Source organism: Oncorhynchus nerka, linkage group LG9a (assembly GCF_034236695.1).
Source record: "Oncorhynchus nerka isolate Pitt River linkage group LG9a, Oner_Uvic_2.0, whole genome shotgun sequence".
NCBI lineage: Eukaryota > Metazoa > Chordata > Actinopteri > Salmoniformes > Salmonidae > Oncorhynchus > Oncorhynchus nerka.
In genome coordinates this window covers 45320291-45343415 of record NC_088404.1, presented here as the reverse complement: position 1 = coordinate 45343415, position 23125 = coordinate 45320291, and the positions used below count along the sequence as shown (strand labels likewise).

The window sequence follows — 23125 nt, the reverse complement described above, 5'->3', positions numbered from 1 at the left end:
GCAGCACCAGGAGAGGACAGCCCTGGAGGGGTTCCACTAGCAGCACCAGGAGAGAACACAGCCCTGGAGGGGTTCCACTAGCAGCACCAGGAGAGGATACAGCCCTGGACGGGTTCCACTAGCAGCACCAGGAGAGAACAGCCCTGGAGGGGTTCCACTAGCAGCACCAGGAGAGGATACAGCCCTGGAGGGGTTCCACTAGCAGCACCATGAGAGGATACAGCCCTGGAGGGGTTCCACTAGCAGCACCAGGAGAGGACACAGCCCTGGAGGGGTTCCACTAGCAGCACCAGGAGAGGACACAGCCCTGGAGGGGTTCCACTAGCAGCACCAGGAGAGGACAGCCCTGGAGGGGTTCCACTAGCAGCACCAGGAGAGGACACAGCCCTGGAGGGGTTCCACTAGCAGCACCAGGAGAGAACACAGCCCTGGAGGGGTTCCACTAGCAGCACCAGGAGAGGACAGCCCTGGAGGGGTTCCACTAACAGCACCAGGAGAGGACAGCCCTGGAGGGGTTCCACTAACAGCACCAGGAGAGGACACAGCCCTGGAGGGGTTCCACTAGCAGCACCAGGAGAGGACAGCCCTGGAGGGGTTCCACTAGCAGCACCAGGAGAGGACAGCCCTGGAGGGGTTCCACTAGCAGCACCAGGAGAGGATACAGCCCTGGAAGGGTTCCACTAGCAGCACCAGGAGAGAACACAGCCCTGGAGGGGTTCCACTAGCAGCACCAGGAGAGGACAGCCCTGGAGGGGTTCCACTAGCAGCACCAGGAGAGAACACAGCCCTGGAGGGGTTCCACTAGCAGCACCAGGAGAGGATACAGCCCTGGAGGGGTTCCACTAGCAGCACCAGGAGAGAACAGCCCTGGAGGGGTTCCACTAGCAGCACCAGGAGAGGATACAGCCCTGGAGGGGTTCCACTAGCAGCACCATGAGAGGATACAGCCCTGGAGGGGTTCCACTAGCAGCACCAGGAGAGGACACAGCCCTGGAGGGGTTCCACTAGCAGCACCAGGAGAGGACACAGCCCTGGAGGGGTTCCACTAGCAGCACCAGGAGAGGACACAGCCCTGGAGGGGTTCCACTAGCAGCACCAGGAGAGGATACAGCCCTGAGGGGTTCCACTAGCAGCACCAGGAGAGGACAGCCCTGGAGGGGTTCCACTAGCAGCACCAGGAGAGGACACAGCCCTGGAGGGGTTCCACTAGCAGCACCAGGAGAGAACACAGCCCTGGAGGGGTTCCACTAGCAGCACCAGGAGAGGACAGCCCTGGAGGGGTTCCACTAACAGCACCAGGAGAGGACACAGCCCTGGAGGGGTTCCACTAGCAGCACCAGGAGAGGACAGCCCTGGAGGGGTTCCACTAACAGCACCAGGAGAGGACACAGCCCTGGAGGGGTTCCACTAGCAGCACCAGGAGAGGACACAGCCCTGGAGGGGTTCCACTAGCAGCACCAGGAGAGGACACAGCCCTGGAGGGGTTCCACTAGCAGCACCAGGAGAGGACAGCCCTGGAGGGGTTCCACTAGCAGCACCAGGAGAGGACACAGCCCTGGAGGGGTTCCACTAGCAGCACCAGGAGAGAACACAGCCCTGGAGGGGTTCCACTAGCAGCACCAGGAGAGGACAGCCCTGGAGGGGTTCCACTAACAGCACCAGGAGAGGACACAGCCCTGGAGGGGTTCCACTAGCAGCACCAGGAGAGGACAGCCCTGGAGGGGTTCCACTAACAGCACCAGGAGAGGACACAGCCCTGGAGGGGTTCCACTAGCAGCACCAGGAGAGGACAGCCCTGGAGGGGTTTAGCAGCACCCAGCCCTGGAGGGGTTCCACTAGCAGCACCAGGAGAGGATACAGCCCTGGAAGGGTTCCACTAGCAGCACCAGGAGAGAACACAGCCCTGGAGGGGTTCCACTAGCAGCACCAGGAGAGGACAGCCCTGGAGGGGTTCCACTAGCAGCACCAGGAGAGAACACAGCCCTGGAGGGGTTCCACTAGCAGCACCAGGAGAGGATACAGCCCTGGAGGGGTTCCACTAGCAGCACCAGGAGAGAACAGCCCTGGAGGGGTTCCACTAGCAGCACCAGGAGAGGATACAGCCCTGGAGGGGTTCCACTAGCAGCACCATGAGAGGATACAGCCCTGGAGGGGTTCCACTAGCAGCACCAGGAGAGGACACAGCCCTGGAGGGGTTCCACTAGCAGCACCAGGAGAGGACACAGCCCTGGAGGGGTTCCACTAGCAGCACCAGGAGAGGACACAGCCCTGGAGGGGTTCCACTAGCAGCACCAGGAGAGGATACAGCCCTGGAGGGGTTCCACTAGCAGCACCAGGAGAGGACAGCCCTGGAGGGGTTCCACTAGCAGCACCAGGAGAGGACACAGCCCTGGAGGGGTTCCACTAGCAGCACCAGGAGAGAACACAGCCCTGGAGGGGTTCCACTAGCAGCACCAGGAGAGGACAGCCCTGGAGGGGTTCCACTAACAGCACCAGGAGAGGACACAGCCCTGGAGGGGTTCCACTAGCAGTACCAGGAGAGGACAGCCCTGGAGGGGTTCCACTAACAGCACCAGGAGAGGACACAGCCCTGGAGGGGTTCCACTAGCAGCACCAGGAGAGGACAGCCCTGGAGGGGTTCCACTAGCAGCACCAGGAGAGGACAGCCCTGGAGGGGTTCCACTAGCAGCACCAGGAGAGGATACAGCCCTGGAGGGGTTCCACTAGCAGCACCAGGAGAGAACAGCCCTGGAGGGGTTCCACTAGCAGCACCAGGAGAGGATACAGCCCTGGAGGGGTTCCACTAACAGCACCAGGAGAGGACACAGCCCTGGAGGGGTTCCACTAGCAGCACCAGGAGAGGACAGCCCTGGAGGGGTTCCACTAGCAGCACCAGGAGAGGACAGCCCTGGAGGGGTTCCACTAGCAGCACCAGGAGAGGATACAGCCCTGGAAGGGTTCCACTAGCAGCACCAGGAGAGAACACAGCCCTGGAGGGGTTCCACTAGCAGCACCAGGAGAGGACAGCCCTGGAGGGGTTCCACTAGCAGCACCAGGAGAGAACACAGCCCTGGAGGGGTTCCACTAGCAGCACCAGGAGAGGATACAGCCCTGGAGGGGTTCCACTAGCAGCACCAGGAGAGAACAGCCCTGGAGGGGTTCCACTAGCAGCACCAGGAGAGGATACAGCCCTGGAGGGGTTCCACTAGCAGCACCATGAGAGGATACAGCCCTGGAGGGGTTCCACTAGCAGCACCAGGAGAGGACACAGCCCTGGAGGGGTTCCACTAGCAGCACCAGGAGAGGACACAGCCCTGGAGGGGTTCCACTAGCAGCACCAGGAGAGGACACAGCCCTGGAGGGGTTCCACTAGCAGCACCAGGAGAGGATACAGCCCTGGAGGGGTTCCACTAGCAGCACCAGGAGAGGACAGCCCTGGAGGGGTTCCACTAGCAGCACCAGGAGAGGACACAGCCCTGGAGGGGTTCCACTAGCAGCACCAGGAGAGAACACAGCCCTGGAGGGGTTCCACTAGCAGCACCAGGAGAGGACAGCCCTGGAGGGGTTCCACTAACAGCACCAGGAGAGGACACAGCCCTGGAGGGGTTCCACTAGCAGCACCAGGAGAGGACAGCCCTGGAGGGGTTCCACTAACAGCACCAGGAGAGGACACAGCCCTGGAGGGGTTCCACTAGCAGCACCAGGAGAGGACACAGCCCTGGAGGGGTTCCACTAGCAGCACCAGGAGAGGACACAGCCCTGGAGGGGTTCCACTAGCAGCACCAGGAGAGGACAGCCCTGGAGGGGTTCCACTAGCAGCACCAGGAGAGGACACAGCCCTGGAGGGGTTCCACTAGCAGCACCAGGAGAGAACACAGCCCTGGAGGGGTTCCACTAGCAGCACCAGGAGAGGACAGCCCTGGAGGGGTTCCACTAACAGCACCAGGAGAGGACACAGCCCTGGAGGGGTTCCACTAGCAGCACCAGGAGAGGACAGCCCTGGAGGGGTTCCACTAACAGCACCAGGAGAGGACACAGCCCTGGAGGGGTTCCACTAGCAGCACCAGGAGAGGACAGCCCTGGAGGGGTTCCACTAGCAGCACCAGGAGAGGACAGCCCTGGAGGGGTTCCACTAGCAGCACCAGGAGAGGATACAGCCCTGGAAGGGTTCCACTAGCAGCACCAGGAGAGAACACAGCCCTGGAGGGGTTCCACTAGCAGCACCAGGAGAGGACAGCCCTGGAGGGGTTCCACTAGCAGCACCAGGAGAGAACACAGCCCTGGAGGGGTTCCACTAGCAGCACCAGGAGAGGATACAGCCCTGGAGGGGTTCCACTAGCAGCACCAGGAGAGAACAGCCCTGGAGGGGTTCCACTAGCAGCACCAGGAGAGGATACAGCCCTGGAGGGGTTCCACTAGCAGCACCATGAGAGGATACAGCCCTGGAGGGGTTCCACTAGCAGCACCAGGAGAGGACACAGCCCTGGAGGGGTTCCACTAGCAGCACCAGGAGAGGACACAGCCCTGGAGGGGTTCCACTAGCAGCACCAGGAGAGGACACAGCCCTGGAGGGGTTCCACTAGCAGCACCAGGAGAGGATACAGCCCTGGAGGGGTTCCACTAGCAGCACCAGGAGAGGACAGCCCTGGAGGGGTTCCACTAGCAGCACCAGGAGAGGACACAGCCCTGGAGGGGTTCCACTAGCAGCACCAGGAGAGAACACAGCCCTGGAGGGGTTCTACTAGCAGCACCAGGAGAGGACAGCCCTGGAGGGGTTCCACTAACAGCACCAGGAGAGGACACAGCCCTGGAGGGGTTCCACTAGCAGCACCAGGAGAGGACAGCCCTGGAGGGGTTCCACTAACAGCACCAGGAGAGGACACAGCCCTGGAGGGGTTCCACTAGCAGCACCAGGAGAGGACAGCCCTGGAGGGGTTCCACTAGCAGCACCAGGAGAGGACAGCCCTGGAGGGGTTCCACTAGCAGCACCAGGAGAGGATACAGCCCTGGAGGGGTTCCACTAGCAGCACCAGGAGAGAACAGCCCTGGAGGGGTTCCACTAGCAGCACCAGGAGAGGATACAGCCCTGGAGGGGTTCCACTAGCAGCACCATGAGAGGATACAGCCCTGGAGGGGTTCCACTAGCAGCACCAGGAGAGGACACAGCCCTGGAGGGGTTCCACTAGCAGCACCAGGAGAGGACACAGCCCTGGAGGGGTTCCACTAGCAGCACCAGGAGAGGACACAGCCCTGGAGGGGTTCCACTAGCAGCACCAGGAGAGGATACAGCCCTGGAGGGGTTCCACTAGCAGCACCAGGAGAGGACAGCCCTGGAGGGGTTCCACTAGCAGCACCAGGAGAGGACACAGCCCTGGAGGGGTTCCACTAGCAGCACCAGGAGAGAACACAGCCCTGGAGGGGTTCCACTAGCAGCACCAGGAGAGGACAGCCCTGGAGGGGTTCCACTAACAGCACCAGGAGAGGACACAGCCCTGGAGGGGTTCCACTAGCAGCACCAGGAGAGGACAGCCCTGGAGGGGTTCCACTAGCAGCACCAGGAGAGGACACAGCCCTGGAGGGGTTCCACTAGCAGCACCAGGAGAGGACACAATAGTGTCATAATGTAACAAAGGAAGCTTGACACAGGAGGCTGTCCATGGGAATCGAATCGTTCCTTGAACGAGGTAGAACATTTTGCAGGTAGCATAGAGATGTGCTACTCAAACAGGGATTCCTTTTCACTAACGATACAAAATAAATAGGCTTTATGTTGGAAGCAGCAACATTGTATACATTTACGTAAGGCAGACTAGTAACCACAGTGATGATCAAAACACAGTGGTGTATTATTCATTACTGTCCTGTGATTGATCCTGAATGGAGATTGTTTTTAGGCATATAGACACTATATAAAAAAAGAAAGTATATCATGGTACTTTGTGTTATAGTTCACTGAACATTTCAGTTGTGTGGTCTGCAGTTTCTCCTCCCAGGTCACCAGTGGATATCAGGATTCAGGCTTCCACAGTGGGAATTGTGTTAGCGACATTGTAACAATGTGTTCTTCCTTTCCTCTGAAACCATTCCTACTCAACCCTATCTGTCTTTTCTTCCTTGTTGTTGGAGAGTGGATGATAGTAATACATAGCTTTTTGAATCTTTCATGGTCCACAGCAATAAATTGCAAGAAAGATGCGATGAGGAGCAGTGAGCCCACCCAGTCCTGTGCTATTTAGTTGAACGGATGTTTTTCAAACTGATCTCGCTACCATTTGCTTTCAAAACATCCAAAGCTCATTATTTGGAGGAGAGCATGACACGAGAAGTTTCTTTACACAGACATCGTTTCACGCATATTAGGCCTCCTTCCAGGAACAGAAGGAAAAGGCCTTTCTATAGTGAAGGAGAGCACGGTGGAAAATAAAGGGCCATTACTGAGGACCTTGATGCTGATTACAGTGGGATTGGAAGTCTGGTTCTGCTTCATTAACAGCAACTCGGGAAAGGTGTGTGTGTGTGTGGGCGCGTGTTCATGTGTGTGTGTGTGTGCATGTGTAGACAGCGGAGAAGAGAATAAGGAGCTCGCTTAAATCATAGGGGAATATCCAGCTAAATGTATTTTCATTTCAGCTTCATGAGCTCTATGCTCATCAGGAGAATTCGAGCGTGAAATATGAGGTTTATTATGTATTGTGGTGTCTTCTGACAGAGTAATTCAACAGAGTGAGAGGCAGACACTCTCAAGGCTACAGACTAAATATGTATTACTTTTCCTTTTCGGTAAAATCTCAATATTTAACACATATCGGCATAGATTTACTACATTTGACGAAGCCGGCATAAGCAAACAGACGGGGTAGACTCATATAGCCTCCTACAGTATTTCTCCACCAGACATTGTTGTGAAGGCAATTTGATCGAACTGAACTGGACCCGATTACCATTACATTGATGCTTGCCTTGCAACACCATTTGTTTCCTGTCTGTTGTCTGTGAGTATATGCCAGCCCCCCCCCCCGCCCCCCCGTGTATCCTCATTGGTGGGCACAGCCTCTGTTTCCTGGCACAGTGTGTGGCGTATCATGACAACACCAGGTAGAGATATCCTGAGGATGGCATTCTAGGCACAAGTCACAACCTGATCTTCAGATCTCTGAGTAACAACGGCGATGCCAATAGTCTCTGCGGCAAGAGCTCCATTTTGTTTGGGCTCTATAACGTCGTAACATCGTTATCAGCCATGCTAGATGAGTCACCAGGCTACGCCTGGGCAGAGATTTTGATCAGCTGGCGTCTTGACAAAAGGAAAGATGTGTTCTGCCCTCAATCAATCACGTAATGAGATGATGTAGTGATTTCAGCCTGCATCAGATGCATCTGTAACCATTAGGTTTTTAACCTTTCTCTACATGCCTTCTTCATACCAACGTACCGAGGCTATGGACCGTCACTCCCTTGGCATCCGCCCGCGTAGGCTACATCTGAGGGAGACTGCAGGTGGTTTTGCAGGCATAAATCTGGGTCAACCTGGTAGAAGTGGTCTTTGTTTCTGTAGTCAGGTTTCTTTCGGTTTCGCCTGGATCTGCACATCCGGCCAGCGGTTCATTTTCAGTGCCTCGCTTCTTATCGTCTCCCTTAATATAGCTGGTTCTGTGTTTCTAAGGAGTGTATGGTGATGAGGTGGTTATTTCTGAGACGGTAGTACATCATGACTACTCCAGTGATCAAAGGAACAGAGACGGCTATAATGCAGGTAATCAGGTAGAAGGACACAGGAGAACCATTAGGGAGCTAGAGTACGGCGAAGTGCACCTGGGTGCTGCGTCAGGCCTGCGGTACACTTACATAATTGCTGAACCTGTAATAATAGCAACCTCTGTAACAACCCTTCTGTCTGACCTTGACATGCCAAGCTGTTATTTGAGGAAAAGTTTAGGCAGCTAACATAACCCGTGGAAAGCCTAATGTCATACATGACATATTCACGAACAGGGAGAAAGGCATCACATTTCATGATAGAATTCTCAGTTTGTACAATTCTCAATTGTAACAAGCTTCAAAAAGTTAATTTGAGAGGTTAGTTGCTAATTGACAGGCCCAACAGACCCCTATTCAATCAAACCAAGAAGACATGAGAGGCTGTGAGTCATGGTGATTATTGGCATTGCTTGATGAAATACATGTTGAGCAATGAGATCGGCGGTTGGCCGGAACTAAATGACATGCAGTACGTGCTGTGCAGTGTTCATACACAATGAACAATCTGTAATCCCCTTGCACTGAGATTAAACCTCAGCCAGCCCCCCCGGCTGATCTGATCTGTGTTCAGGCTGGTCAATAGCACCTCTCCATCTCTCTCTCTGTCTCTCTCTCTCTCCACAGGGAAGGGCCACACCCTTACACTAATGCAGAGAGGGAGAGCGAGTGTGTGTGAAAGAGAGAGAGAGAAATCAGCCATTGAGATCGACAGATGCAAGCCACAATTTAATCCTGCTTAAGACTGCAGAAATTGCATTCCGTCCAGAGCTGCTCCAAAAGCTTTAGATTACTTTTTCAGCGGCAGAGAAAAAGGGCCAAATAATTTTTTAAAATCAGTACTCCATCCTCCCTTGCCCTGTTATAGTACGACCCTCGCTGTGGCATGCAGGACACAGCACTGATAAAGTCAGGATTGAAGGATAGCAGGAGGAGACCTGGCTTTTATTGATGTGTTTGAGAAGGAAATGAATGTCTGGCTGAATGAAGAAACCCTCCTCCATTTCCTTGGTTTGCCTTTCTCCTTTCTCCGGTTTTATGAGACCATGTTGACATCTCTGCTTCTTGACTGGATCTAATCTAGGCATTAGTTGTCTGGAAAGGAGGATAACACAGTAGAAATGTAACCTGGGAAATGTGAAATCTTTCCCTGAAAGGTGACATAGGAGGCCATTCGTAACTTATCTCATCGCAACAATGTCTCATATGAACATCCCTCTTGCTCTGGTCAGAGGGCAGCACTTCTCCCATGATCCTGGGGGTTTCAGGTCACTGCCCCACCCGTCCTCCCGTGGTTCTCACTCTCTCTCTCTCTCTGATGATGTCATGCCCAGCTGGGTGTTACATAACGCCAACCTGTGCTTCTCACATTTGGTAAGCACTCTTTCTCAAGCCATATATATCTATATCTATTACTAGACCATAGAAAAATACTGAGGACACTACACATACTCTACTATTATGACTATGACGTTTGTTTGGTTCGAAGAGATGCAGTACTTTAATGCTTCTGAAGTTCATTTGAAACGTCTCGCTCAACAGTTAATGATGTCTTGTAATTTTGCACAAGTTGAAAGAGTTCTCTTCACGTCAGAGTGTGTAACTGGCTTTCCTGTCATCTCTTCTCATCCCCTCTTCTCACTAATTGGGGTCTCACTGTGCTCTCCATTAGCGATACGTATCTCTTTATTTTGGTCTTAATGAGGGCTGAATCAAACATCTGGTGTATCAGATTGAGATCTGATGCTCAAGTAATTCTAATTATAAAGGGAAGATTATGTCATGCCCTGACCATAGAGAGCCCTTTTTTCGCTATGGTGTAGTAGGTCAGGGCGTGACTGGGGGTATTCTAGTTTATTATTTCTATGTGGTGTTCTAGTTTATTTTTCTATGTTGGTGATTTGTATGATTCCCAATCAGAGGCAATAATTGTAATCGTTGTCTCTAATTGGGATTATATTTAGGTAGCATTTATCCCGCCTGTGTTTGTGGGATATTATTTTGTGTTTTGTGCATGTGCACCACGTAGTCACGTTTCGTTGTTAGGTTATTGAGTTATTGTTTCACTTTATAATAAATATGTGGAACTCTACATCCACTGCGCCTTGGTCTGTCTCTCCTCATGAACGTGACAGAATACGTGCTTTTCAGTGTAGTTACATCATTGTGCGCTTTTTGCGAATATAGGCAATGACTAATACTCAGAATTCAAGGGGCCTCCCAGGTGGCGCAGTGGTCTAGGGCACTGCATCGCAGCACTAGCTGTGCCACCAGAGACTCTGGGTTCGCGCCCAGGAATTTTACCCCCTTTTTTCCCTAATTTCATAGTATCCAATTATTAGTAGTTACTATCTTGTCTCATCGCTACAACTCCCATACGGGCTCGGGAGAGACGAAGGTCAAAAATCATGCGTCCTCAGAAAAACAACCCAACCAAGCCGCACTGCTTCTTAACACAGCGAGCCTCCAACCCCGAAGCCAGCCACACCAATGTGTTGGAGGAAACACTGTGCACCTGGCAACCTTGGTTAGCGTGCACTGCACCCGGCCCACCACAGGAGTCACAAGTGCACAATGAGACAAGGATATCCCTGCCGGGCCAAACCCTCACGAATCCTGACGACGCTAGGACAATTGTACGCCACCCCATGGGCCTCCCGGTCGCGGCCAGCTGCGACAGAGCCTGGGCTCGAACCCAGAGTCTCTGGTGGCACAGCAGCCTTGGACCACTGCGCCACCCGGGAGGCCCAGAATTTGTTCTTAAATGATTTTGCCTAGTTAAATAAAAAGAGAAGAGATCTCTGACTTTGAAAGAGGCGTCTGAAAGGAACATAGGGGGTTTAAAAAATGTCTGTGTCTCAGTCACTAAATCTCAACCCAGAGCGCATCCTAAAACAGCGTTTTCCACTACCATCAACAAAACACCAAATGAAGGAATTTCTCATCCCTCCAATAGAGTTGCAGACACTTGTAGAATCTTCTCTGCCAATGTGCATTGAAGCTGTTCTGGCTTGTGGTGGCATTTTAAAACCCTTTATGTTGGTGTTTCCCTTATTTTGTCAGTTACTTGTATTTCATCAATGTCTCACATACAAGTGAGATACAGACACATTCTTATACATCCCGTAAAGATGTTTATTTGACCTTTTATTTAACTAGGCAAGTAAGTTCAGAACAAATTCTTATTTTCAATGACGGCCTAGGAACAGTGGGTTAACTGCCTGTTCAGGGGCAGAACGACAGATTTGTACCTTGTCAGGATTTGAACTTGCAACCTTCTGGTTACTAGCCCAACACTCTAACCACTAGGCTACCCTGTCACTGTTTAGATGGTATAGTAAATATCCGAGAAACCCTACACGACCAAAAGTGCGGTGGTGTCCACATATTTTTGTATAGTGTATAAACCAAGCCATCCCTACAGATTTAGGTTCTTCATTTGTTTAGTTATGCAAATGTTCCTGCACAACAGGAAATGGAAACGTGTAGTGTATTCAAGGTTTCACTTTAAAAATGTCAGACTTGATTTTCCCTGATGTAAAATGTATCAACCCCTATGAAAACGTCCATGAACTATAATCTACAAAATAATTCACATTATCCTTATTGCTGCAGGATTATTTTCCTGCTGTAGCAAACTGGCTCAAATTAAGATCCTACATCTGTAGGTAGGAGAATATAGCATCTCTTTAAAGGCCTGTCGTGCCAGTCAGGGGCCAGACTGAGGGATGGCAGTGTGCTGGCAAATGGAGAGGGATAAATAAAAATGAGAGGTTCATTAAACGGAGAGGGGGAGGCCAACATCTAGCACTTGGCCCTGCAGTGTGTACAGCTTTGCTTCAAGGCACATAAAGCAGATCACACATTAGCTTCAAGAATGTTTTGTTATCGATTCCCTCTCTGGCCCCTAGTTATAAAACACTTATAAGACGTAAAACACAGTACCAGTAGGAAGAGAAATTGCTATGAGCACCGTTTTACGGATAAACTGGAATTTACTGGATGGATCTCATATCCTGTTGCTCATTGAAACCACTGTTCATTTCCGGGCAGTCTCATCAGTCTCATTCAACAAGTCTCCCAATGACATTGCTGTGTGAACAATGCTTCAGCACAGGAGACAGGACATACAGTACATGTAAACAATGTAGCCAACCAGTCACCTTTTATGTATAAACCCACCTCAACCACTCCAGTACCCCTGCACATTGAACAAGGTAGTGGCACTGACCTGTATATACAACCACTCCAGTACCCCTGCACATTGAACAAGGTAGTGGCACTGACCTGTATATACAACCACTCCAGTACCCCTGCACATTGAACAAGGTAGTGGCACTGACCTGTATATACAACCACTCCAGTACCCCTGCATATTGAACAAGGTAGTGGCACTGACCTGTATATACAACCACTCCAGTACCCCTGCACATTGAACAAGGTAGTGGCACTGACCTGTATATACAACCACTCCAGTACCCCTGCACATTGAACAAGGTAGTGGCACTGACCTGTATATACAACCACTCCAGTACCCCTGCACATTGAACAAGGTAGTGGCACTGACCTGTATATACAACCACTCCAGTACCCCTGCACATTGAATAAGGTACTGACACTGACCTGTATATACAACCACTCCAGTACCCCTGCACATTGAATAAGGTACTGACACTGACCTGTATATACAACCACTCCAGTACCCCTGCACATTGAACAAGGTAGTGGCACTGACCTGTATATACAACCACTCCAGTACCCCTGCACATTGAACAAGGTAGTGGCACTGACCTGTATATACAACCACTCCAGTACCTCTGCACATTGAATAAGGTAGTGGCACTGACCTGTATATACAACCACTCCAGTACCCCTGCACATTGAATAAGGTACTGACCTGTATATATAACCACTCCAGTACCCCTGCACATTGAACAAGGTAGTGGCACTGACCTGTATATACAACCACTCCAGTACCCCTGCACATTGAACAAGGTAGTGGCACTGACCTGTATATACAACCACTCCAGTACCCCTGCACATTGAATAAGGTAGTGGCACTGACCTGTATATACAACCACTCCAGTACCCCTGCACATTGAATAAGGTACTGACACTGACCTGTATATACAACCACTCCAGTACCCCTGCACATTGAACAAGGTAGTGGCACTGACCTGTATATACAACCACTCCAGTACCCCTGCACATTGAATAAGGTACTGACACTGACCTGTATATACAACCACTCCAGTACCCCTGCACATTGAACAAGGTAGTGGCACTGACCTGTATATACAACCACTCCAGTACCCCTGCACATTGAACAAGGTAGTGGCACTGACCTGTATATACAACCACTCCAGTACCCCTGCACATTGAATAAGGTACTGACCTGTATATATAACCACTCCAGTACCCCTGCACATTGAACAAGGTAGTGGCACTGACCTGTATATACAACCACTCCAGTACCCCTGCACATTGAACAAGGTAGTGGCACTGACCTGTATATACAACCACTCCAGTACCCCTGCACATTGAACAAGGTAGTGGCACTGACCTGTATATACAACCACTCCAGTACCCCTGCACATTGAACAAGGTAGTGGCACTGACCTGTATATACAACCACTCCAGTACCCCTGCACATTGAATAAGGTACTGACCTGTATATACAACCACTCCAGTACCCTGCACATTGAACAAGGTAGTGGCACTGACCTGTATATACAACCACTCCAGTACCCTGCACATTGAACAAGGTAGTGGCACTGACCTGTATATACAACCACCCAGTACCCCTGCACATTGAACAAGGTAGTGGCACTGACCTGTATATACAACCACTCCAGTACCCCTGCACATTGAATAAGGTACTGACCTGTATATATAACCACTCCAGTACCCCTGCACATTGAACAAGGTAGTGGCACTGACCTGTATATACAACCACTCCAGTACCCCTGCACATTGAATAAGGTACTGACCTGTATATACAACCACTCCAGTACCCTGCACATTGAACAAGGTAGTGGCACTGACCTGTATATACAACCACTCCAGTACCCCTGCACATTGAACAAGGTAGTGGCACTGACCTGTATATACAACCACTCCAGTACCCCTGCACATTGAACAAGGTAGTGGCACTGACCTGTATATACAACCACTCCAGTACCCCTGCACATTGCACAAGGTAGTGGCACTGACCTGTATATACAACCACTCCAGTACCCCTGCACATTGAACAAGGTAGTGGCACTGACCTGTATATACAACCACTCCAGTACCCCTGCACATTGAACAAGGTAGTGGCACTGACCTGTATATACAACCACTCCAGTACCCCTGCACATTGAACAAGGTAGTGGCACTGACCTGTATATACAACCACTCCAGTACCCCTGCACATTGAACAAGGTAGTGGCACTGACCTGTATATACAACCACTCCAGTACCCCTGCACATTGAATAAGGTACTGACCTGTATATACAACCACTCCAGTACCCCTGCACATTGAACAAGGTAGTGGCACTGACCTGTATATACAACCACTCCAGTACCCCTGCACATTGAACAAGGTAGTGGCACTGACCTGTATATACAACCACTCCAGTACCCCTGCACATTGAACAAGGTAGTGGCACTGACCTGTATATACAACCACTCCAGTACCCCTGCACATTGAATAAGGTACTGACCTGTATATATAACCACTCCAGTACCCCTGCACATTGAACAAGGTAGTGGCACTGACCTGTATATACAACCACTCCAGTACCCCTGCACATTGAATAAGGTACTGACCTGTATATACAACCACTCCAGTACCCCTGCACATTGAACAAGGTAGTGGCACTGACCTGTATATACAACCACTCCAGTACCCCTGCACATTGAACAAGGTAGTGGCACTGACCTGTATATACAACCACTCCAGTACCCCTGCACATTGAACAAGGTAGTGGCACTGACCTGTATATACAACCACTCCAGTACCCCTGCACATTGCACAAGGTAGTGGCACTGACCTGTATATACAACCACTCCAGTACCCCTGCACATTGAACAAGGTAGTGGCACTGACCTGTATATACAACCACTCCAGTACCCCTGCACATTGAACAAGGTAGTGGCACTGACCTGTATATACAACCACTCCAGTACCCCTGCACATTGAACAAGGTAGTGGCACTGACCTGTATATACAACCACTCCAGTACCCCTGCACATTGAACAAGGTAGTGGCACTGACCTGTATATACAACCACCCAGTACCCCTGCACATTGAATAAGGTACTGACCTGTATATACAACCACTCCAGTACCCCTGCACATTGAACAAGGTAGTGGCACTGACCTGTATATACAACCACTCCAGTACCCCTGCACATTGAACAAGGTAGTGGCACTGACCTGTATATACAACCACTCCAGTACCCCTGCACATTGAACAAGGTAGTGGCACTGACCTGTATATACAACCACTCCAGTACCCCTGCACATTGAATAAGGTACTGACCTGTATATATAACCACTCCAGTACCCCTGCACATTGAACAAGGTAGTGGCACTGACCTGTATATACAACCACCCAGTACCCCTGCACATTGAATAAGGTACTGACCTGTATATACAACCACTCCAGTACCCCTGCACATTGAACAAGGTAGTGGCACTGACCTGTATATACAACCACTCCAGTACCCCTGCACATTGAACAAGGTAGTGGCACTGACCTGTATATACAACCACTCCAGTACCCCTGCACATTGCACAAGGTAGTGGCACTGACCTGTATATACAACCACTCCAGTACCCCTGCACATTGAACAAGGTAGTGGCACTGACCTGTATATACAACCACTCCAGTACCCCTGCACATTGAACAAGGTAGTGGCACTGACCTGTATATACAACCACTCCAGTACCCCTGCACATTGAACAAGGTAGTGGCACTGACCTGTATATACAACCACTCCAGTACCCCTGCACATTGAACAAGGTAGTGGCACTGACCTGTATATACAACCACTCCAGTACCCCTGCACATTGAACAAGGTAGTGGCACTGACCTGTATATACAACCACCCAGTACCCTGCACATTGAACAAGGTAGTGGCACTGACCTGTATATACAACCACTCCAGTACCCCCCTGCACATTGAACAAGGTAGTGGCACTGACCTGTATATACAACCACTCCAGTACCCCTGCACATTGAACAAGGTAGTGGCACTGACCTGTATATACAACCACCCAGTACCCCCTGCACATTGAACAAGGTAGTGGCACTGACCTGTATATACAACCACTCCAGTACCCTGCACATTGAACAAGGTAGTGGCACTGACCTGTATATACAACCACTCCAGTACCCCTGCACATTGAACAAGGTAGTGGCACTGACCTGTATATACAACCACTCCAGTACCCCTGCACATTGAACAAGGTAGTGGCACTGACCTGTATATACAACCACTCCAGTACCCCTGCACATTGAACAAGGTAGTGGCACTGACCTGTATATACAACCACTCCAGTACCCCTGCACATTGAACAAGGTAGTGGCACTGACCTGTATATACAACCACTCCAGTACCCCTGCACATTGAACAAGGTAGTGGCACTGACCTGTATATACAACCACTCCAGTACCCCTGCACATTGAACAAGGTAGTGGCACTGACCTGTATATACTTGCATTATCGTGTTTCTTTAACTCACATCATAGTTCCTGTGTGGTTTTTATTTGTACTTTGATTTTATATTGCACATTTTGTTGGGTTACAGTCTCAATTCAAAATAGATTAAATAGTTTTTTCCCTCACCCATCTACACACAATAACCGATAACAACAAACTGAAAATATGGTTTTAGATTTTTTTTTTTACAAATGAAATACAGAAATATCTCATTTGAATGCAGGCTGTAACACAACAAAATGTGGAATAAGTCAAATGGTATGAATTATTATTACTATAGTATTATTACAATCTGAGATAATAGCCTAAATCGTCATGATTATTAATATGTTGTCCCACAGCAGCGGCTGTAGGGAGAGACGAATCACTATGTGCATGTTCAGACACACAGAGGACATGTCTCCTATGACCAATATGCCTTGGCAGCTAACATTCAAATTGTCGACGATTAAAATCCAACGAATCATTTGGGAAGCCTGAGCTGCGAGACATTATGTTATGAGAAATATGATGGCATGGGTCTGAACAGCCTTTGTGACCCGGGGAGGGAGAGCGGAGGCGAGAGCAGAGGGTCTGCAGGAAGAGGTTCAGTGATGCCAGCCGAGCCGTGGGTTTACGATGAAGTGGGAGATCTACCGTGTCGTTAGGAGAAGTGCCGCTGTGCTTCTGTAACTCATGGTTACATATTAAAAACACTGGCATCTGACTCCACATTCTATTTACTGCCTCCTGTAACCATCCATCCTACAGCAAGAGACACTTTCTCTGAGACGGGTCTCGGGAAGCACATTGTTATGTTCTTTTTTATTGACGGAATTGTTCTGGAAGACCATTTTGTTGTAATTGTGAAAATGTACTTAAATTATGAGAAACATTAGGAATGGTGTCAACAGATAAAATGTAACTACAAAGTGTCAAAACACACCTTTGAGGTGTTCGATGAGACTACGGAGAGAGAAAGGGGCATGAAAAGGAAGAGAAAACGTGGGAGAGTGCCAGAGCAGGGGAGAGAGAGAGAGAGAGAGAGATGCTTTAAAGTGCAGCATATTAAAGATTCATACTTAGGGACAGTCTGTACAAGAGTATTTTCAGCCGCCAAACCTCTCGGCTGTACAACTAACTAGCATCAATAGACTCTTAAGCAATTAGCATGCGAGTACAGTTTCAACCATTTTGAAATGTTTTGATGATTTAGAGGATCATGTATAGCATCATTAGTGTAGCTTTTTGTAGTTGTCCACTTTTCATTGAAAATGGATATGAATGGATATGAATGGATATGACTCTTCTGCGTTGATTGCAGGAAGTGATTTTGTATGTGTACAAGCATTAGCATAACATATCAGTCACTTTACTCCCTCTATCAGACACTTACTGTGGGAGGGCCCACTTTAAAAACAAACTACTGGTCCTGGCCACATAATGCCCCTGGTACATTCAAAAAGCATTGTGTAAGTATTTGGCTTTTAATTCAGCTATTTGTTTATGAACATTTCATATTGATCTATTTAGTTCTATTTGTTTGTGGTTTTTACTTTATGCCTGAAGTATTCATACCTGGTTTTACCATAGTCCTGGTATTTTCACTTTTTAGAATCTACATATTGTCCCTATATCGACCAACAGTGGTCAGAGTGAAAGTAGACCTTGGATTGTGTGATTTCCCTTGGGCATCTAAGTTAACTACAGAACTTGTAGCAGCAAAGCATTGATGATTTGTCCTATTGCTCAATATGGAGTCTCCAATCAACCTGTCTATTTTGATCAAACACACATTTCCCTGGCCAGACTATGTACTGTATTGGTACAAACCATATAAACCCTATCTCAAAGCACACAACCATCCTAAAAATATAATAATCTAAGTGACCCTGTCAACATCTAAAAGTTGGTCTGGAGGATTTCATGTAGCTGTTACCCACATAACCTCTTCTGTCTGATCGTGATCAAGATTCATGTGGAATAGAGACAAAAACCTGACTGAATTACCTAAAGGACCACTCTGGGCCCACTGGCCTCTGTGGCCTGGCATGGAGAGTCCTTATGATGGGTGTCCCATTCCACTCCCATCTGTCAACACTCTCCTCATGACAGCAGGATAAGATAGAATGGAAGTGGGATCTCTGGCTTTTGTCTCGTTAGGAGGGGGATGACGTGCTAACAGGCCGGTTCTGGCTGTGGGATCTAAAGACGGTAACACACCGCCACGCTTGGCTTTTGGCTTGCGTAGGCAAGCCATTTATTATGGATAAGTACCACATGTTCCTTTCCAGTGCAGCAAGAACCCTGCCCCCTCACACACACTCTCTCACACACACTCTCTCAGTACATCCCAGCTAAGTAGAGCAGCCAAACCTACACCCATTTAGACGCGGCATCAAATCACTTCTGTGATCCAAGTAGCATAGAACACATCAACAAACTCCTGGTTCGAAATGCTCTCATCCATAGCTATTTTCAATGCACACTACCGTGAAAATGAATCGTGCTGGAATCTATGGCGATCCATCTTTCATGAGTATCTTTGTGAAATTACAGTACAAGAAAAGGTCAATGGATGCATCTCCCTTTAGACTTTGTTTTCGCATCCTTGCTATTCTGGTCATGATTTCCTATCCTTACAGTGGTATCAAATACATTTTCATTGGCAATGCTACATTGATGCATCAATACATTTCAGGGCAAAGTGCATCTGAACTGTATCTATTGATTGTGTAATGTCACCCGTAATCTATCTTGATGAAATTGGAGTTTCATGCTCGCGTGTTAAAAATACATGGTCCTCCTCATTCATTTTGAAGACGGGTTTTACATTTATGTACACTGTTTACTGCATTAGCTTATCTTTTAAGGTTTCTCAAAAACACCCCTGTGATTTCTGTTTTGAGATATAAAAAGTTTTCTGAAACGCGCAGGGCTCTTTGAGATAGCATCTTCAGCCTTTTCCTCTGTTTTTTAATGGATGAAAACACCATGAATTATTTTTTTGTCAGAATCTATTTTAAAATCAAGAGATTAGAATGCAGAAATCTGTTATCTTACCAGAGTTGGCATCAAAACAGTTATTCCTCCTTTTGATAAAGACCAAAGCAACCCATGAAAGGGGTCAAACCCAGGACCGGGGCCTACGGTAGTTAAGTAACACAGAGGATGCCTTCCTCTAGCTCCAGTATACGGCTCAGGAACAGATTAGGGTCTGTGCCTGTTATCCGCCCCACTCATCAAAGGAGGAGCTCCCTATTCCTGATCACGCCCACCCCATCACATTCACAATGGTATGGTAGCGTCCACCCAGCCTCTCTGCAACAACAAGCTCCACCCCCCCGGCAGGAGGAAGAGACACACCACTGCGCTGATCTGCGTGTTTGTGTGTGCGTGATGGAGTGAGAGTGAAAATGAGGCGAGAGCAGAGAGCAGAGATGGGGAGGAAGGATAGAGGCTGGCAGATGGGGGACTTGTGGGGAAGAAGGGTGGGTGGTGGGTGGTGGGTAGCCCACCTCTATGACAGATGCGTTGATTTAGGTCAAAGTGGAAGTGGATGTTGCTGCTGTACTTCTACAATAGACAGCGGGAGGAGAGGCAGCTCAGAGGTGCTGCTGGTCTTTTGACACTTTGAGATGGGTTTTCAGGAGCAGGGGCTCTGTAGTGTCACACAGGACAGGTGAGTTACTGCAGACTGTCTGTGTTGTTCCAGTTTCCTCTCAAAGATGGAGTGATTTTACACACAGGAGGATGCAACAGGCAGTGTACTGTCAAATACAACTGTAGGCTTCCACACTCCACTGTACCTTGAATGTTTCACAATAGCACCTAAAAACACTGTAATCTTTTAGCTGTTTGTATGATAAAATGACAGGTAATTGAAGCAACCCTGTCATAATCCTCGTTCATCTTAATTGATGAGAGTTCCTTGGGTGGAATTGTTGAGTAATAAATAACCTGCTATTATAACGGGATAAAAGTTTGCTGTCAGAATTAGATAGACTTGGACTTTCACAGACAGATGCTGTGGCTGTTGTTTCCTCTGCCAGAGGCACTATACTGAAAACTAAGGTGGTTGTCTTCCAAGGTTAAAAAAGTTGACTTAATGATATGGTTTTCATGAGATGGTCAGTCAGAATGCCAAGTTGTCCAGCAAATTTAGATTACTTGATGTACTTTGTTCAATATGAATAATTTTAGGAGGAAATGGCTGTAGTGTTGAGATAAACTGGCCAGTATGTCAGTGCTACCTATCTGTTTCCTATTGCCAGTAACATTCAACTGAACATTTGCCGAAATTATCAAATTAATAGAATGACATTCTCTCTCTGATGAGCCATGAAAAGCGCAGAATTAGGATGAAACTTCTGGTACTTCCTGTCCTCAGACTATCCTCAGATTGCGCATCAATAATTCAAACATCAGTGTTAAAAACCCTCTCTCCTTAACCCTCTCTCTGGCCTCGGGCCCATATATTTACATGTACATATTCTTATTCCATCCCTTTAAATGTGTGTGTACTAGGTAGTTGTTGTGGTATTGTTAGATTACTTGTTAGATATTACTGCACTGTCTGAACTAGAAGCAGAAGCATTTCGCTACACTCGCATTAACTTCTGCTAACCATGTATATGTGACCAATAAAATTGGATTTGATTTGATTTGGAAAGACACAAACTTTGTTGCCTTTTACTGCTGAGGTTGGCTACCATCCCACGCCTCATCAGACTCTTGTTTAGTGGCATAGGGCACTTCACCCCTATGTGTTAGGCACTAGTTTGCCAGGGAACTCAGTCAGCTGACCAGGGCCAGCCAATCACAGGCTCTACCTGCTAAGGGGTAACAGACCACCATTCCTACTTGTCCTTTAGTTGTTTCCAGGAGGGCAGGTTGAGAAGATTCTGTAAAGTCCTGTCCTTCATTACAACTCATTACTGGACTTTTCCTGAATAGACCAGCCTTCCTCGGACTTCCCCAACTGTGTGTTAGTGCATCACTGAACATGTAAGTGGACTGTTTTAGGGGTTAGTGTGCATTTGATCCGTATACATGTTATCAAATCAAATTTTAGTGGTCATATACACATGGTTAGCAGATGTTATTGCGAGTGTAGTGAAATACTTGTGCTTCTAGTTCCGACAGTGCAGCAATATCGAACAAGTAATATCTAACAATTGCACAACAGATACCTAATACACACAAATCTAAGTAAAGGAATGGAATAAGAATATATAAATATAAATATATGGATGAGCGATGACAGAGCGGCATAGGCTAAGATTCTGATGGCCTGGAGATATAATCTGTTTTTCAGTCTCTCGGTACCAGCTTCGATGCACCTGTGCTGACCTCGCCTTCTGGATGGTAGCGGGGTGAACAGGCAGTGGCCTGGGTGGTTGTCGTTCTTGATTATCTTTTTGGCCTTCCTGTGACATGAAGTCCACGATCATCTTCTTTGTTTTGTTGACGTTAAGTGAGAGGTTATTTTCCTGACACCACACTCCGAGAGCCCTCACCTCCTCCCTGTAGGCTGTCTCGTCGTTGTTGGTAATCAAGCCTACTACTGTTGTGTCGTCTGCAAACTTGATGATTGAGTTAGAGGCATGCATGGCCACGCAGTCATGGGTGAACAGGGAGAACAGGAGGGGGCTGAGCACGCACCCTTGTGGGGCCCCAGTGTTGAGGATCAGTGAAGTGGAGAGGTCGTTACCTATCTTCCCCACCTGGGGATGGCCTGTCAGGAAGTCCAGGACCCAATTGCTCAGAGTGGGGTTGAGACCCAGGGTCTCAAGTTTAATGATGAGCTTGAAGGGTACTATGGTATTGAATGCTGAGCTGTAGTCAATGAACAGCATTCTTACATAGGTATTCTTACATAGGTGTGCAGTGTGATGGTTATTACATCGTCTGTGGACCTATTGGGGCGGTAAGAAAATTGACGTGGATCTAGGGTGACAGGTAAGGTGGAGGTGATATGATCCTTGACTTGTCTCTCAAAGCACTTCATGATGACAGAAGTAAGTTCTACGGGGCGATAGTCAACCTTTGCGGCCTTGGGTACAGGAACAATGGTGGCATTGCTTTCTATGAACCAAGATGGCTACCAGTCATGTCATTCTACATCCTCACCTAAAATGGCCGACCAGTGACATCATCATGGCCCGGTCACTTCCTGATATGGTCATAGCCACATCCATCATGGCCGCTTGTTAGCATGTTTGCATCCTAACCTTTATAGCCGCCAAAACTGATCCTAACTTGCCCTGATGCTAACCTACAGCCTTTGGCCTACTAGCTCTTGGCCTGCTAGTTTAGCATGCTAGCTCCCCCTGTATGTATTGTATACTGTGCTAGTCACTAATTGCATCCTGGTTTATACTGCCTATGCTATTCTATCCCTTACTACAGTATGCTATCATTTGTGCTATGTGGCTTGTTGGCCTGCATTACTACTCTAGCAGTTTAGCTTCCTAGGCTCTGTGTATTACTGTGTATTTATTACCAGCCAATAGTATTAACATACCAGCACCGCTAACGCTACTATAGCCATTACTATTGTCTGCTAGCCCATTACTATGCCATTGTATGCCAAATACATTTAAACTCAGATTTTTACAATTCCTGACATTTAATCCTAGTAAAAGTTTCCTGTCTTAGGTCAGTTAGGATCACCACTTTA

General features: G+C 48.6%; 1 protein-coding gene across 1 annotated transcript in view; it reads right to left on the bottom strand.

Moving 5' to 3' along the window:
• Positions 1-19674, bottom strand: part of sv2bb (synaptic vesicle glycoprotein 2Bb) — a 40609-nt gene extending 20935 nt beyond the window's left edge. The window contains exon 1 of the mRNA XM_029668324.2: positions 19507-19674. The gene's annotated coding sequence lies outside the window, so the exon portion shown is untranslated. The remainder of the gene's footprint in view (positions 1-19506) is intronic.
• Between the last annotated feature and the right edge of the window lie 3451 nt (positions 19675-23125).